Genomic DNA, 16112 nt, shown 5'->3' on the forward strand with positions numbered 1-16112 from the left:
CCGGCGGGCCAGTCATGGCAACTTTTATTCAAACAAAAAAACAAAACGCAAACAGAGCTGCTTTAATTGCCCAGCACCCTGACGAACCTCCATCGCGCCCAGGGTGAACCCTGACTCACTGGGGACCGAAGCGAACTCCCTGGTCTCCTTTATCCACGGCCGGTTGCCGCTCCAGGGTTAACTCCTTCTGCCCACGGAGACCCCGGTACCCCCCAAGCATCCCAGTGCCACTCGCCCCGTGGGGACACCCCGGAGAGGGATGCGGTCGCCGATCACCTCCCGAGGACCAGAAGGTATCAGTGCTACTAACAGAAGAGCGGCAGCAAAGGGAGGTTTTTAAGCAATTAAGAGAATAACGAAGGGAGAGAAAAGGAAACTACTGCATGCGGCTAACTTAAATATGACAGTATGTGTTCCCGTCACACTTGCTTAATCATTTTGCCTAGCTAATATTTTGAAGCTTCTGAAGTGGTTTTAGTTAAGATCCAAGTCATAACTAATTTTTTTTTTTTAAATACGTTGAATAAGAGGCTGCCCTCAAGTTTCAGCTGCAGCGAGAGGAACAAGTGAGCAGGACGGCTTGCTGCTCCCTGCCAGAATAAATATTTCAACAGAAAGCAAGATGGGTTCAGCCTGTCTGCATCCCCCGGGAGCGAGGCGAGCACACTCACACCAGCGACATGCAAAAGACTTTCAGAAAGGGTTTTTTTTTTCCCCCCAGTTTACAATATAAACCCATTAAAAATAATCCGGCTCTTTTGCTGGTTATCTAGCAAGGCACCAGCAAGGAAATGCTTGCTCGGTGGTTTTTCCAGGTTGCTTCAAAATAAGAAATCGCAGGGATAAAGCTCCTTTGGACTCAACCCTCTTGCGAGCATCCCATCAGCAGCCCGAGGTCCATCCCCTCCACCGTGGGTACCCAGAGGCACAACACCCTCCGCTTTAATGCGAAATGGAAAAAAACCTAAGCAATATATATTTTTTTTTGCCCCCCTCCTTTATTCCAAAAGACAAACATATACTGGGGAAAGCAAAAGCCATAAACATTTATGGGTTGTTGCTCTTCCAAGGGGAGAAGGTGCCAGGGTCGAGGGCTTTACACACCGATGCTCTGCAGCTCCTACCCCGCCTGCCCCCGAAGCCGTCCCCGATCCCAGCAAGCGTTTCAGCTGCTCCCACCACAAAAATCTCAACAAGACTCTGCCACAGGCAGCACATCCCAAAAATACTGGAAAAAACAGGAATGCCGGAGCCAGCAGTAAAGCCTCTGCTGTCCAACAGCAGGGAGAGGCACCAGCCTGCACCTATCCTGCTCCAGGAGGGACTGACACAGCCTCGGATGATGGTAAAAAAACCCTATAATTTAAAAAAATAGTAATAATAAGTGTATAAATAGCTGTTCCACATCTGCCTGAGCTTCTCGGGAGACGGCTGGCAGAGGGGCCGAGCGCAGCATCCTAACAAGCTCAGAGGCTATTATATACAGACACTCACATAACAGCAGGGAATGCAATTTCCTAATGCTTTCATAAGTTCGGATTATGTAACTGAAGGGGGAAAAAAAAAATAATAATATAGCCAAGCAGGTTATATAAACCATCTTTAAAAAGTGAGAAAGTACTTGACATCCCGCTACCCACTCCTTGGCACCCTCTAACTGGGTTTTTTGCCATCGAAAATGAGCAGGCTCCTTTCATCGTGTCTTCTCCCCTGGTCAAAACAACCAGGGAGAACAGACCCAGCCAGGCTTTTCGGGACACTGGAAAGAAATATTCCACCTCTGGCTATTAAACGTGAAGTTCCCTTCCCCGTACAGCGCACCCTGGTAAAGCTCGACCCCTCCACGGGCGGCTCGGAGCATCCTCCTGGCAGCAGCTACACCAACGCCGAGCAAATTCAATTTTAAGAGACAGCTTGGGGGAACTAAAATAAATACAAAATGGGAATAAACAAGAAACGCCTTGTTTGCCAGTTCTGCTCCAATTTAGCCTTTTCTCCAGAATAAATTCGACAATTAAACTTGGATTTAATTTTTTTTAATTTCTAAAAGCATCTCATTGCTTGCAATAGATTTAACGGTTTCTCCAACAAACTTTCAACCAGGTGACCCTAAACCACAGCACCCCCCCGGCAGTGGAAATGCTGTATTTAATCACTTATTCCCACGCACAAGGGTTCGGCAGCATCTCGAGAGCCCCGGTGCCGAATCCTGGGGGGGGGGGGGGGATCCCCGACTCGACATCCGGCACTGCTGCCGGCAGCGCCGCGCACCCAGAAATAACCCGGTGCCCAAGCCCTTTTTTGAAGCCACGTGAGCCCCGATCGCCTATAAATGCCAAATTATATCGGGCAAACGGCAGTTCCCGGCATGTTGTGAAACAGCAGCCTGTTGCCGTGCCGAATGGGGATTTCTTGGAGAGGACAAAGAAATGCCACGAGCGGCCAAAGCGATGGAGGGGGGCCGGGACCGTCGCCGACATCGCTGGGGGATGCTGCGAGGTGCAGGGGGCTCAGCCCCGGGGCGGCTGGGGGGGGTTCAGGAGGCTGCCGAGGATGCTGCGGCTTTGGGGACGATGCTGCACCGCTGCCGGGTGACCCTCGGCTCCGCCAGCCCAGAGGAGCAGAAGCATACACGTACCAACTGTGCACACGCGTGTGCGCGCACACACACATGTGCATCGCGCGAGGATGGGGAGGGAGCCCGCATCCCGCCAGGGCTCCTCGCCGGGACCGGGGTCACATCCCAGAGACGATGCTCTTTGCGAGGCGGTGCCTCCTAGAGCTCGTTTTATTGAATTAAGTGATTAAATTTAACATAAATCAAAAAGTACTTGAAATGGGAGTACTTTTAATGAGGCTAATTTTCTAAGAGCAATACTACTATTTATGAAGACAGGACATCACAGGCAGAAGACGATTTAATTGCAGTCCCTCATCATCCCCCCTCTTCACTGCTGACAGTTACTTTACTACTATTTTCCTAATTTTCCAATACGCTCACTTGCAAAATCAGAAATCCTTATTTCAATCACAATTACTGATTACGGAAAAAGTGCATCAGCTCCATGACAAACACGTTACACGAACAACTCGTGCATTAGAGCACTCGTGGCCATTTCTTTACGCCCACAAACACACAGCATTAAAATAAAAAAACCCTTGCTAAGTAATTTATTATTTCCCTGTGACATGCACGAGATCGGTACGAGCTCCGCAGCTCCCTCAAGGGGCTGTAACAACTTTATATAAATATATATAACTGAGAGCGAACATAAAATAAAATATTAAATAGTGTAAAAGTATAAATAACTGAGAACAAATTATTCCCCAAATACTTTACAGAATATTTCCCCCCTGAGCCAGCCCATGGAGCCACAGCCGGACAGAGCAGGGTCTTGGTGCTGAGCACCTCAAGCCTTACAGCAAACTTTCTCCTTCTGCAAGCCGGTAATTAAAACACACCTAATTACACAGCAGTAATGTTCCTGAAGGACGCAGTTTGGTTTTTACTCGGGAACTGTCCTTATTTTCTGGCTCATCCCAGCAGGGAGATGCTTTAACAGCGCTCGGAAAGGACCTCAGCATAATTCAAGCGTGTGCTGGGCAAACACAGCCTTGGGAAGCTACAATTATTTGCTTTTATTTTATTTTTTTAAAAAAGAAGAAAAAATAATTGCACAAGCTGTCATCCCAGTAACACACCTCTGTTCTGGGCAGGATGGGCATCGTGAGCAGCCCGCATCGTGCCAGCCTTCCCCCCCAGAGCCCCCTCCGGCACCGGTCCCGCTCCATCCTCCAAGCCCAAAACCACAAGAGAGTCCACGTGCCATCGTCCCTCCCAGCGAGCTTCAGCAGAAGCGATAACTTCTCCACCAATTCCCCAGAAATCTTCTTTTTTTTTTCCACACCATCACACATTTTCTCCAGCACAAGCCCTTCCTGCTTCATCACCCCAACCCCCCCGAGAAGTCCCCGGCCGCCCCTTCCTCCGCCGGCACCCCATCACCTCTGGCTCCCATGAGCACCCAGCTCCATCGCACCCTCGCCTTCCTCCTCCTGCGTTGCACGGGTTGCTGTCACCACCCATCACGCCGCGGGGCCGAGGACCCCGGCACCCCACTGAGGACCCCAGCACCCCACCTTTGGGCTGCAAAACTCTCAGCACCACTGGAAAGTTAATCCTGCTCAGCCCCACACTCCTGGTTCGCCCCTTGCCAGCGGCGGCCGTCGTTCCCTCTGCTTCGGCACCGTTTCTGTCATCCCGTGTCCCCCCCCAGCAGTTCTGTCCCATCTCTAGGGTACCAGGTCAGAAATAAAACCTGAGCATTTCCAAGTCGCAGCATCACCGCCTGACCCAAACCCACCACAACTTCGGGAAAATAGCCCACAAAAGCCAGATACAGGCTCTGCCGGACAGATTTAATGACTTTCTTCCCCCCAGCCCTTCGCAGGGCAGGGAAGGAGGCAGGAGGGATGCAGGAGGGATGTAGCTTCCCCATGTTTTAAAGGAAGCAGCAATTTGTGCTTTCAACTTTTCTTTTTTAACTTGTAATCCCAGTTTCCAGGCTGGATTTGATGCCCCAGCGATGTCCCAAATCCACTTCAAAAGTTGAACAGCTCATTATGGAGAGACATCATTTAAACTCTACCTTTAAAACCCTAAAGTATCAGCTCCTGGCTTTTTTTTTTTTTTTTTTCCCCCCATTTTTCAAGTTTGTTTTCACCAGTGCGGTCCTGTTTGCTCAGCACGGCGAGGACAGAAACACGGCTGCAGCATCAGAGCCTCGGCTGGAAACTGCTGGCTGGGGACACGTCGATGATGGACGTATCTCCCATAAGCTCTTATAGCTCATCGCGTAAAATACTCTTTCCTGATAAGAGCAAGCTCGCTCGAACGTGCGTTTTAAAAACAGAAGCTTTGAAAGAGATTTTGTGCCCAGAGAGGAGGGAAAAATAGCAGAAGCTTTAAAAAATATTCACATTTACCTTGTGCAATCACTTATACCTACTGCCAATGAAACTATGTATGTATGCATACACCCCATGGGGTATTTTTGGTAGGCGGCATTAGAGGAAACGTTACAGCTGAGCACAGGAGCCTCCTTTTGTGCGGGAAAGTGGGAAAAAGAAAAATCCCCTCCCTCGAGCACCGTCCCACTGGCACAAATGGCGGGACACTGACCCCCGCCCCCTGCGACCCCATCCCGCTGATGCCACCTCAGCCCCTGTCCTCATCCCAGTGCATCCCAGTGTCCCCAGCAACGCTCGGGCACCTCTGTATTAACTCCCCCCGGACATCCCCTGCACTGGAGGGGGGAGGTCTATGGGGTGGGGACCCCCATCCTATCCTCACCCCACAGCCACAGCTGGGGGCACCATCCCCCTTCCCCACACGACTCCTCAGCCCCACGCAGGACCCCAATACCCCCCATGCACCCCCAGGCAGGCTGCATCAGCCCCACGCACGCCACTCCTCAACCCCATACTGCCCCACGCTATTCCTCCCCCCACCCCCCCAGACCTACGGCATTTCTCCAGCCCCACACAGACATCCCCCACACAGAATTCCCCCCCCCCCCCAGCCCCACACAGTCCATCCCACAGAATCACGCAGCCCCACGCAGGGCACCCCACACCCCAGCCCCAAGCAAGGCATCCCGAGCCTCCCCCCAGCCACACGCAGCGGCCACGCAGACGCCCCCAGCCCCACGCAGGGCTCCCCCCGGCCCCACGCAGGGACCCCACGCAGGGACCCACGCAGGGACCCCACGCAGGGACCCCACGCAGGGACCCACCTGCCGCCGCCGCCGCCCCGCGCTCCGCCGCCGCCCGGCTCCGAGTGGCACCGCGCGCCCGCGCCGGCCGAGTCTCCCCGGCCGCCGACGCCCCGCCTTCCCGCCCGCGTCCCATTGGTCGCTCCGCCTGCCCGTCTCGGTGACGGCATCCGCCGCGCCTTCTCATTGGCTCGAGTGGCGGCGGTATGCAAATCAGAACGTTCTCCCCTCCCCTGGCGGGTCGGCTCGCCCCGCGCACTTGCCGGGCACAGCGGCGGCGAAGCCGGGCAGGAACCGGGGGCGGGGGGGGGATCCCCGGCTCTGTGCAATGCCCCTGGGGGGTCCCCGGCCCCGTGCAATGCTTCTGGGGGGTGTTTGGCCCTCTGCGATGGCCCGAGGGGGGGCCTGGCCTCGTGTAATGCTCCGGAGGGGGCCAGACCTGTGCAATGTCCCGGGGGGGTCCTGGCCCCGTGCAATGCCCCGGGGCGGGGGGCAGCTCCGTGCACTGCTCCAAGAACACCTCGGCCCCATGCAGTGCTCCAAGGTTCCCCCAGCCCTGAGCAGTGCCCCTTGAGGGGGTGGGGGCACCTTCGTGCAACACGTGTCGTCCCCCCCCAAGAGCACCCCCCCCCACCCCCCCCAAGGGCACCCCAGCCCCAGGACCAACCAGCCCCGTGCAACGTCCCACGGGTACCCCAACCCTGTGCAACCTCCTCGGGGTTTGTTACGGGAAATCATGCCCTAGAAAGCAAATAACAGTCTCCCACAGCTGGGGACGGAGAGGCGCGGGTTTGGAGGACACGCCGGCTGCTGGGACACGCAGGAATGTTCCCGTTCGGTATGAAGGAGATAAGATTTTTGTTAAGAGCTGCCTCAAAATACCCCCGAGATTAGAAATAACATGCATTTGCAATTAAACATCCCATCACTGCTCATGCACATTCAGCTTATGGCAGCGCCTGAGCCCAGAGGGGCAAAAAAAGCTGGGGGGGGTGGATCACTGGGCAGATTTAAAATGCGGCGTCTCTGTTTTTATAACGTGTTCATTTTTACCAGGCTTGTGTTGGAGCTGGTGCTCACAGCTCCCAACCTGCGCCCCGATTCCCGTGTGTTGATCCAATGAACCCCCCAGGGCCAGGCTTAAGGCAGCGCCGCTTTGATGGATGCTTGCTCGCAGGTCTGCTCTTTGATGCCGAGTTCGATTTTCCCAGCTGTAATTCAGACACCGATGGCACTCATTGGAAAGACGGAGTTAAAATTAGAGCCCACTTGAGAAAAAAAAGATTTATTTCCACGACGTTTCATTTTTCCCTCTCTAAAATAACCCAGGTGAATCTTGCATTTTGGTTTTAAACATTTCCCACCTGGCCTCCGAGAGCTTTCAATTGCCATTTACCAAAGAAATATTGTGGGTTTCCAGTATCAGGAAACCCCGCAGCTTAATTTCGTGCAGGCCCCTTAGGTTAACACCCAAGCCTTGAAAAATCCCACGGGGCTGACGGCAGCAGCGGGGGGGGGTCCAGCCTGGTTTACCCTTCCACCACAAAAATGGTAAATTTGTTTGTTTGCATAGGGAAAAAAAAAAAAGCAAAATACATGGGAAGAAAGCACCAGAGCGGTTTTTTTAAAAGACACCTTCCAAATCACCACGATACCAGCGCCGGATCCCCTGGCTCGCTCTGCTTTCTTGGGTAGTGGGATGCCCAAACCCATTGCCCCCCCACCCCAGCCCCGCGGTGCCGGGGTCTGCCCCGTCCCCCCCATCCCTGTAACACAACCTGGAGGAAATCTGCTCCATAAATAATCCCGGCTGGCCTCGGGGCGGCTGCCAGGGGCACTGCTTGTTCCCCCTCGCCATCCAGCTGGCCGCACATGTCCTGCCCCAGCCCTGCGCCCACCGTGCGGCCGTCACCCGGCCCCAAAAGGACGGGGGGTCTGGGGGAAAGCCTTGCCCCCCACCAGAACCGGGGAGCAAAAGCCGGAGACCCCCTTCACTGGTGATGTCCTTCCTCGTGCTGGCCCCCAAGCCCCTTGTGTGATGTGAGAGCGGTGGCTCCTGAAAAAGAAAAAAAAAAAAAAAATTAAAATAGGGGATATTTTTATTCATCCTTGTCTTCTGCTAAAAATAACCGGCGTTAATCTGCCTTGAGAGCGCAGGGAGGAGAGGCGTCCCTCCGCCTCGGCTTCACATCTAAAAGCCGCATCAGTGAATCTCTCAAGCACATTGGAGAGCGGAGGAAATGGGTTTTCTCCTGGTTTCCTTCCGTGTGTGACAGCACAAATCGATGGCCCCGGGAGTAAATCAATGGCCCCGGGGAAGACGATCCATGCGGGGTGCTCCTCCTCCCGGGGGGACCAAATCCATCCTTCCCCCCAGTACCCAGATACCCACCCGCTGCCCATTTTGGGGAGCAAAGCAGCTTTTTCCAGCCCGGTGATGCCGTGGCACCCCGCTCCCCGGCACGTGCACCCCTCCGAGGGCCCGGTTTGTCACCCAGGGCAGGGGGTGCAGCGTGGCGGGAGCCCGGCAGCGGGATCGAGGGGAGCTGGGTGTTTACCGGAGGTGCAGCCGGGTGTTGCACAACAGGCAGCAGAGTACAGGAGGACACCCTGTCCTCGCCGCCAGCCCGAGGTGCAGCTGCGCCGGCGGCACGGACGGACAGTGGGGACAAGGGGACGTGGGGGGGGACATGGGGGGGGGGGGGAGGCAGCAGGGCAAGACCACCCGCTTGGCGTGGGGATACTTGACCCAGGGGGTGCAAAGCAGCCGGCAAGCTGCTTTCTGCGTGAAATCCCCCCTCAAATCTTCCTACCGGAGAGGCCGCAGCAGGAATGCTGGGTGTCGTCGTGGAGCCTGGCCGGCGGCGAGCAGATGGATCCAGGCCGGGGCGATCCCTCCTCCGGCTGTGAGCCCCCTCTCTTTCCTCGGACTCACGGCTCCTGCAATGAATTTTTACCGGCAGAGGGGCTGAGGCATCCCTGGCATGTGGGGGGACCCCGGAGCAGCCCCTGCTCCCTCACAGGCCTGATCCTGCCCCATCCCCCAGTGTGGCCAGTGCTGGCCCTCTCCCCATGCATTTCCAATCCATAAATTTCGGGGTTGTGATCCGAACGCCGGCACCCGCTCCAAAAAACCTTATGCAAGCAGGCGGGGGCACCTCCAGCCAGAGGCTTTACTGGGGCTGGATCCATCCCCGAATCCCCATCTCCTCCACGGCGCTTCCTCCCGGACACCAGAGGAAGCTTTTACCAGCTGAAAGGACACAAATATTTTCCGAGATTATTTCCCTCCTGGGGAAAAGGGGGAAAATCCCCGCACCCCCCCAGCTGGAGATGAGCGGCGGGGGGGTGGGCAGGGTCCAGGGCTCCCCCAGCCCTGCCGGAGATCGAACCCTGCACAAGTGAGGGCAGGATGGAGCGGGGCCGGAGTGGGGAGGATAAATAAAGTCCGGCTTTGCCGTCCTGGCCTGGGGCCACTTCTAACACAAAGTACATTCCGGTCTGGACGTAACGAACTGTACCAGCCTCCGCTGGGGCGGGCGGGTGGCTGGGGGCAGCTGGGGCTCCCCGCCTGCCCTGCCAGGATAGGGATGTCGGGGTGGGGTGTGGGTGCAAGCTGGCACCTCTCTCCTGTGTTGGGTGCAGGGGTGGCGGTGGGTGCGGCACCCCCGGGGATGCTCAGCAGCGAGGCCGTGCCGTGCGATGAGGATGCTCCTGCCAGAGGGATCTGCACCCCAAAAACACCCTGGGGGGGATTCCCCCCCCGGGCACCCTAATGCTTGTTGGGTGCCTGGGGAGCCCCGGGGTGGGGAGACACCCAGCAAGGACATCGCACCCAGCAGGGACGTGCACAAGCGTGACTCAACCCAGCGCTACGTTGCATCCCCCCCCCCCCCCCCCCCCCCCCCCCCCCCCCCCCCCCAAAAAAAAAAAAAAACAACCCACCCTGCAGCTCCCAAGGGCTTTCCTCCCGGCCGCGGCATCGCCAGCCCCATGAGCCGCATCCAGGGAGCCCGGAGGGGCCGCCCGGGGCCGGGTCCCTGCCCCTGCTCGGAGCCGCACCGGGCGGGCGGGCGGGCGGGCTGCCAGGCGCCCGGCGTGGGGACGCGATGTACCGGCCGCGGGAGCGCAGGGAACGGCCTGACTCAGCGGCCGGGGCAGTGGGTGTGCGCTGCTGCGAGGGAAACGGCTCCGCAGGGCCCGCCGGCGGCCCCAGCCCTGCCGGGGGGGGCAAGACCCACGGAGCGGATTACCCCCCCTGCTCGGTCCCCGCTGGGTGGTGTGGCCACCAGTATAACACCCCCCCCCCCCCCCCCAATGCCCAGCATGCCGCTCAGCATAACCCCTGGCATCCCCCCCCCCCAACATCACCCCTGGCATCCCCCCCCCCCAACATCACCCCTGGCATCCCCCCTCAACATCACCCCTGGCATGGCCCCCCCAACATCACCCCTGGCGTCCCCCCCCCCAACATCACCCCTGGCATCCCCCCCCAACATCACCCCTGGCATCCCCCCCCCCCCAACATCACCTCTGGCATATCCCCCCCCCAACATCACCCCTGGCATCCCCCCCCCCCAACATCACCCCTGGCATCCCCCTCCCAACATCACCCCGGCATCCCCCCCACCACCATCACCCCTGGCATCCCCCCCCAACATCACCCCTGGCATCCCCCTCCCAACATCACCCCTGGCATCCCCCCCCCAACATCACCCCTGGCATCCCCCTCCCAACATCATCCCCTGGCATCCCCCCCCCCAACATCACCCCTGGCATCCCCCCCCCCCAACATCCCCCCTGGCATCCCCCCCGTCATCCCCCCCCAGCATCACCCCCAACACCCCTTTCAGCATCCCCCATAGCGTATCCCCAGCACCACCCCTAGCATCCCACACCCCCCAAATATCCCCCCCTGCCTTTCCCTCCCACCCCCCGGTGCTGGCCCGCTCCCCCAGCCCAGCTCACCAGCATTTCGGGGAATTTAATGCTAAAAATACCCAGCGAGGGGGATCCCAGCTGGGGGGAGCCACACACCCCCCCCCGCAAACCCGGCTGTCGCAAAGCACCCAGCCTGGAGCTCTCCCTGGGCTGATGCGGCCCGTCAGCCCCCCCTCGCCCTCCCCACCTCCCAGTATTGAGCTAATTAATTCCTCCAGCAGCGCAAATAATTCAGCCCGAGGATTTTTCCACTTGTGCCCCACTAGAAAGCATCGAGAAGGGTTCATGGAGGTGCGTGGGGTGCCTGGATGTCCCCCAGGGCCACCTCAGCGTCCCCACGTCCCACTTAACAACCTCCACTGCTGCCCTGAGCTGGGCAGTCCTCAGCCCTGGGCTGCTCTGGGCTGGGGGAGCATCCTCGAGGGACCCCACCCCTGGCCATGATCCCAGCCCCAAAGCCAATGCCGAGGATGGAGGAGGGATGGGGACCCCCGCAGCAGGTTTCGGGGCCCCCAGGGCTGTGGTTTGCCTGGAGCTGGTCCCTACCCTCCCACCGGGTCCTTCCCCTCTTCCAGCCCCAGGGAAAAACATCAGAGTGGAAAAACAGGAGAGCATCTGACATTGTTCCCTCCGTCACATGTGAAGGCAAAGCCGGAGAGGCCGGGAAAAATCTTCAACAATTGGTTTTGGCAAGAAGAGGCAAACCAGAGCTTTTCATGAATTTTTTTTTTTTTTTGCTAGAAAGGTTGCTTTTCCTCCAGTGAGAGCGGGAAGGATGGCTTCTCACCAGCTCCATCCCTAAACCATCTCCCCAAGATGGTGCAAACCTGGCCCAGATTTAGGAAAACCCAATTGGGAGTCGCAGGATCAGGCCCCCGCATCTCTGGGGGCTGCAGTTGGGTGCGTGGGAGGGTCTGCACCCCGTTGTGCCCCACGGCTTGGACCTGCCGCGGGGACTTTGCTGCTGCAGGTGCAGCTTGAGGTGTCCCACGTTGGCACGGGGCGGTGGGGGCAGACTGGGGCATCTCCCCGGAGATTTGGGGTTCCCTGAGCCCCCAGTGCTGCCTGGGGTGTCCCACACCCCGCAGGGACGTGCTTCATCCCCGCGGCTCCTGCCTTGCAACCGCAGTAGCCACCTCCAGCCAAAAGCCACGCTGGCCGAGGGATACCCCGAGAGGGGCCACGCGCCCCCCCCGGCTGCACCGGCCACCCCCTTGCCATGCCCCGACGGAAACCGAGGGGAAAAAAGTCATCCAGAAGGGGAGAAAAAGAAAACCCAGCCCCAAAAGCAAGCGGGCAGTGCCAGATGCCTCTGGGCACCCCTAAATACCTCTGGGGCACCCCCAAACGCCTCCATGCACCCCCACACACCTCTGGGCAGCCCCTCGGGCACGTTCTGCAGCACAAGCCTCCCATGAAGCGCAGGCATCCCCACCACCCTCCCACCCAAACCCCATGAGACCCCCTGACCCTGCCGCAGGATCAGGCCCCTGCATGACACCAGTCTGCAGCAAACTGGGGGGGGGGGCGGGGGGGAAATCAGGCTGTGCCTGGGGTCTGCCCCCCCCCAAAATCACTGCCCCAAGCTGGGTGCTACAGGGCTGCCACCTGCCTGGGCTCCTCCGTGGGGGCCGGGGGCAGCTCAGCCCCCCAAGAAGAATTTACCCCCCCCACTGGGGCTGGCAGCCCCCCTGCCCATGGGGCGAAGGCTGCAGGAGCAAACCCCCCCCCCCCAGGACCCCCTTTTTCTTGGGGTTTTTGGCAGGGCTGGGAGGGTGCTCCCCGTTTGGGGGTGTCTGCAAGGATGGGCATCGGGTGGGCACCCCACTGGAGACCCCCCCCTGCAGCCACAGCTTGTGATGGGATGGGGAGGGGGAGCGCAGTGAATTGGGGGTACAGGGACACCCCGGGATGGGCAGAGAAGGAGCTTCACCGCCACCTTGGCAGAAATTAAAAAAGAAATTAAGAAGGAGAAGAGGAAAAGGCAGCGTTTGGCCCAAAAAAGGGTTAAAGCCGCGCGGAGGAGAAGAGGTGAAGGCCGAGGGCTGGCGGAAAGGGGGGGGGGAGAGGGGGGGAGAGAGGGAGGGAGGAGGGAGGTTGGGGAGAGGGAGCGCGGCTCTGCGAGAACATCCTGTACCCTCCTGGTAAAAACAGCCCAGGCGGGGGGGGGGGGGGGGGGGGGGGGGCAGCGGGGGGGGGGAACCTACCAGGCCACCCCCCCCCCTCCCCCCCCCGTATAAGGGGGGGGGGGCACTGCGGGCACCCCATGGGTGAGCAGGCAGGGATTGGGGTGCAAAGTGGGGTGCAACGCTGGTGATGGGGTAAGACTGGGGGAGGGGGAGGAGGGGTGCTTGGGGTGCCCCCCCTGCGACACCGCTTCAGTCTCATCCTCGTTGCTTTTTAACCAAGGGGGGGGGACGCTGTGCAAAGCAGGGTGGGAGGAAGGGGCACCTCAATGCTTGCACCCCTTTATTGCCCAGGGTGAACCGAGGTCCCCGGGGGGGTGCATGTCCCCATGTTGTCCGTCCCCCCCCAGCTCCAAACAGGGTGCAGGAGGGGACACCAGGGTCACCCCAGCAGCTGGGGATGGGGTTGCACCGCCGCCATGCAAAGTGGGGCGCAACCCTGGTGATGGGGTGAGTCTGAGGGGGGGCTTGGGGTGCTCTCCCCCCCCCCACGATGCCCCTTGAGCCTTGTACTCCTCTTTGTTGCTTTTTAGCTGGGGGGGGGGGGGGGGAACCCTGTGCAAAGCAGGGTGGGAGGAAGGAGCAATGCTTGCACCCTTCCATTGCCCAGGGTGAAGTAGGGTCCCCGGCGGGTGGGGGGGTCCCCAGGGGGGGGACACAGGGGGATGCACCCCCCCTGCCCGCCGGGGACCTCACTGCAGCAAAATCTGCCTGCACAAGGATGCCCTATACATACTCCCCCTCTCCCAGCTCAGAGTGCCCCCACCCTGGTGTGGGGGCCCCCCCCGTGTGTCCCCCCCCTCCGTCCCTGGGGCTGGCAGCACCCCACACGCGCCGGGGGCCCCTTCCTGTGTTTGTTAAGACGCCGTGAGTCAGGCGTCTGGTTTTCGGTTTAAGCCAATATTTACCAGCCGAGAGCTGCCAAAATAAAGCCACCGCTTCACCAGTAAATATAGGGCCGAGATGGGGGGGGGGCATTCATGTGTTTGTGTGTGTCCCCCCCCAGCACAGCCACCCCCTTCCCACCTCTCCGGTGCCCCCATCCTCCTCCTGCCAACATATGGACACCCCAAAAATGGGGACACCCCAAAATCCCCATCATATACACCAGGAATTGGCCCAGGCTGCGACCCCCCCCCAATATCCCCCCTCTCTCCAGGGAAGGGGTGACCCCCAAAGCAGGGCTCAAGGGGTGTCAGGGCTGTGGGGCTGGGTGCATTTCAGGGCCCCCCAAGGCTGAGCTGCCCCTGGGGTCGGGGGTGTCCCTGCTACGCTGGGGGGGGTCCCCAGGGCTGGGGGGTTCCCAGGCTGTGGGCACGCTGCGGCTGCCCTCTGCTGGTCCCAGCACGGCTGGAGCCCGTGCATTGGCCGCATCCTGCCCATGCCAAGGATGCAAAGCCCCGGGCGAGGCTGGCCCTGGGCAGGCAGGGCTCCCAGTATCCCCAGTATGTGTCCTGGGTGATGCCAGCCTCTCCGGGGTGCTCCCCACTGGCGTGGAATGGCGTGTGGGGCTGAGGACCCCAGGCAGATGGCAAGGCCAGGGAGAGATCTCGTGTTCCCTGTCCCCTCGCTCTACCCGGGGGTGCCTGTCTGCCGCAGGAGAGGGGCTACTTGTCCCCGTCCCTATCCCCGTCCCCATCTCCCCCTTCCTCCAGGCCTCATCCCACACCCACGAGGACATGGACCTGGTGGCTTCGGGCCAGGACCACCACGACAACGAGACCAAGACCCTCAAGGCTTTCACCACCCACCACAAGTTTAAAAATAAAATCCAGGTCTGCATTTTCCCCTCCTGCAGCTCCGCCAAGCCAGGCTTGCAGAGGCCAGTGGGTCCCTGGAGCACCCCCTGCCCTGTCCCCACGCTGCTCCCCATGTCCCCCCCCACAGTGGAGACCCCCACCCCGGCCGTGCCACCCTCCCAGCCGCGTCCCTGGTGTTTCTGCAGGTGCAGATCCTCAAGCTGCTGGTCACCCTTGTCCTGGAAAGTTAGTTTCCTGCAGGACATCCTCAGCTGCCCAGTATAGCCCCTGGCCCCCCGCAGCCCCCCCACCCAGTGCAGAGCTGCCGTGGGGTGCCCAGCCCCTCGGGGTGGCGGGGAGCGGTGCTGTGGGTACCTGGTGCTCATTCTGCTCCCAGGGATAGAAACACATGGGGTGAAGATGGCACCAGAGAAGCCAAGACCCCCCCTCCAGTGACCCCCTTGCCGCCTGCTGCCCCCCCCCAGCTCTGCCAGGCAGGTGCCTCCTCTTCCTCACTGCCCCACAGCATGTCTGCGCCCCCTCCCCATGCCCAAACCGCTGGCTCCGAGCTGGCCATCACCACCACCCCCCCCCCCCGCAGCCCACCCTGCCCAGGGCACCGCTCCGCCGGGGGCAGAGTTAAGGGGATTTGCCGCCTCGCTGCCAGCCGGGGCTGCTCCCAGCATCGCCTCGCCCCAGGTCCAGCCCGAATTCCCAAAGCTCCTGCACATCTCGCAGCCGGAGAAGCTGCTCTGCGAGATGCCGGTGGAGGTGCTGCACAAGGGGCCCCCATGGCGCGTACAACCGCTGCCCGTGCAAAGTCCTTTTCGGGGAGGACTCCCACCCGGCCGACCACCTCCTGGCCCCGTCTGCCCACCCCGAGGAGGAGGTGCAGGTCCCGGCGTGCAGGGGCATCCAGAGCCCTCAGTGCGGCACGGCGGAGGTGGACATGACCACTAAAGCACCCCGAGCACCCCGCAGCTTCGACACCGCCTTCAGGTCTTTCTTCTTCGCCGATAAACCTTTTCTAGGGGACGTTTCCAACCAAAGCAGCCGCAGCGGCAAATAACCCGAGTCCGGCACAACCCGAGCAGCTCCCTCAGATCCTGGGGCTGCTCCATCTTCCCCTCCCCTGCGCCCCCTTTGCTAATGCTCCCCCCGAGCAGAGCTGACCCCATGGCTCGCTGCTGGCCCAGCCCAGGTTATTATACAATTACATACGATGTGCACGCACGTATATGTAAAGCCATCATGTCCCTGCGGCTTTTTCCGGGACCTTCTGGCCCTGCTGCCCCTGTCCGAGGCCGGAGGGACGCATCGAGTGAAAACTCTGGCTTGCAGCTCGGCAAAAGATGCTCTTTACTCAACCCCCCCTGCAGCCGGGGCAGCACGGGCAGGTCCGGGCATCCCTGGGGAGGGGGAAAAGCAGGGTGGCAGGGGCAGGATGGGGGGGCACCGGGGGGTCTTTTCCT

General features: G+C 59.9%; 1 long non-coding RNA gene across 1 annotated transcript; it reads right to left on the reverse strand.

Moving 5' to 3' along the window:
- Window positions 1-7541: 7541 nt before the first annotated feature.
- Window positions 7542-9933, reverse strand: LOC127026286 (uncharacterized). Its single transcript, XR_007767733.1, has 3 exons — window positions 9720-9933; window positions 8588-8714; window positions 7542-7830 (listed from the first exon to the last, which is right to left on the reverse strand). It is a non-coding gene; the product is annotated as an uncharacterized LOC127026286 (long non-coding RNA).
- Between the last annotated feature and the right edge of the window lie 6179 nt (window positions 9934-16112).

This window comes from Gymnogyps californianus, chromosome 27 (assembly GCF_018139145.2).
Source record: "Gymnogyps californianus isolate 813 chromosome 27, ASM1813914v2, whole genome shotgun sequence".
Classification (NCBI taxonomy): domain Eukaryota; kingdom Metazoa; phylum Chordata; class Aves; order Accipitriformes; family Cathartidae; genus Gymnogyps; species Gymnogyps californianus.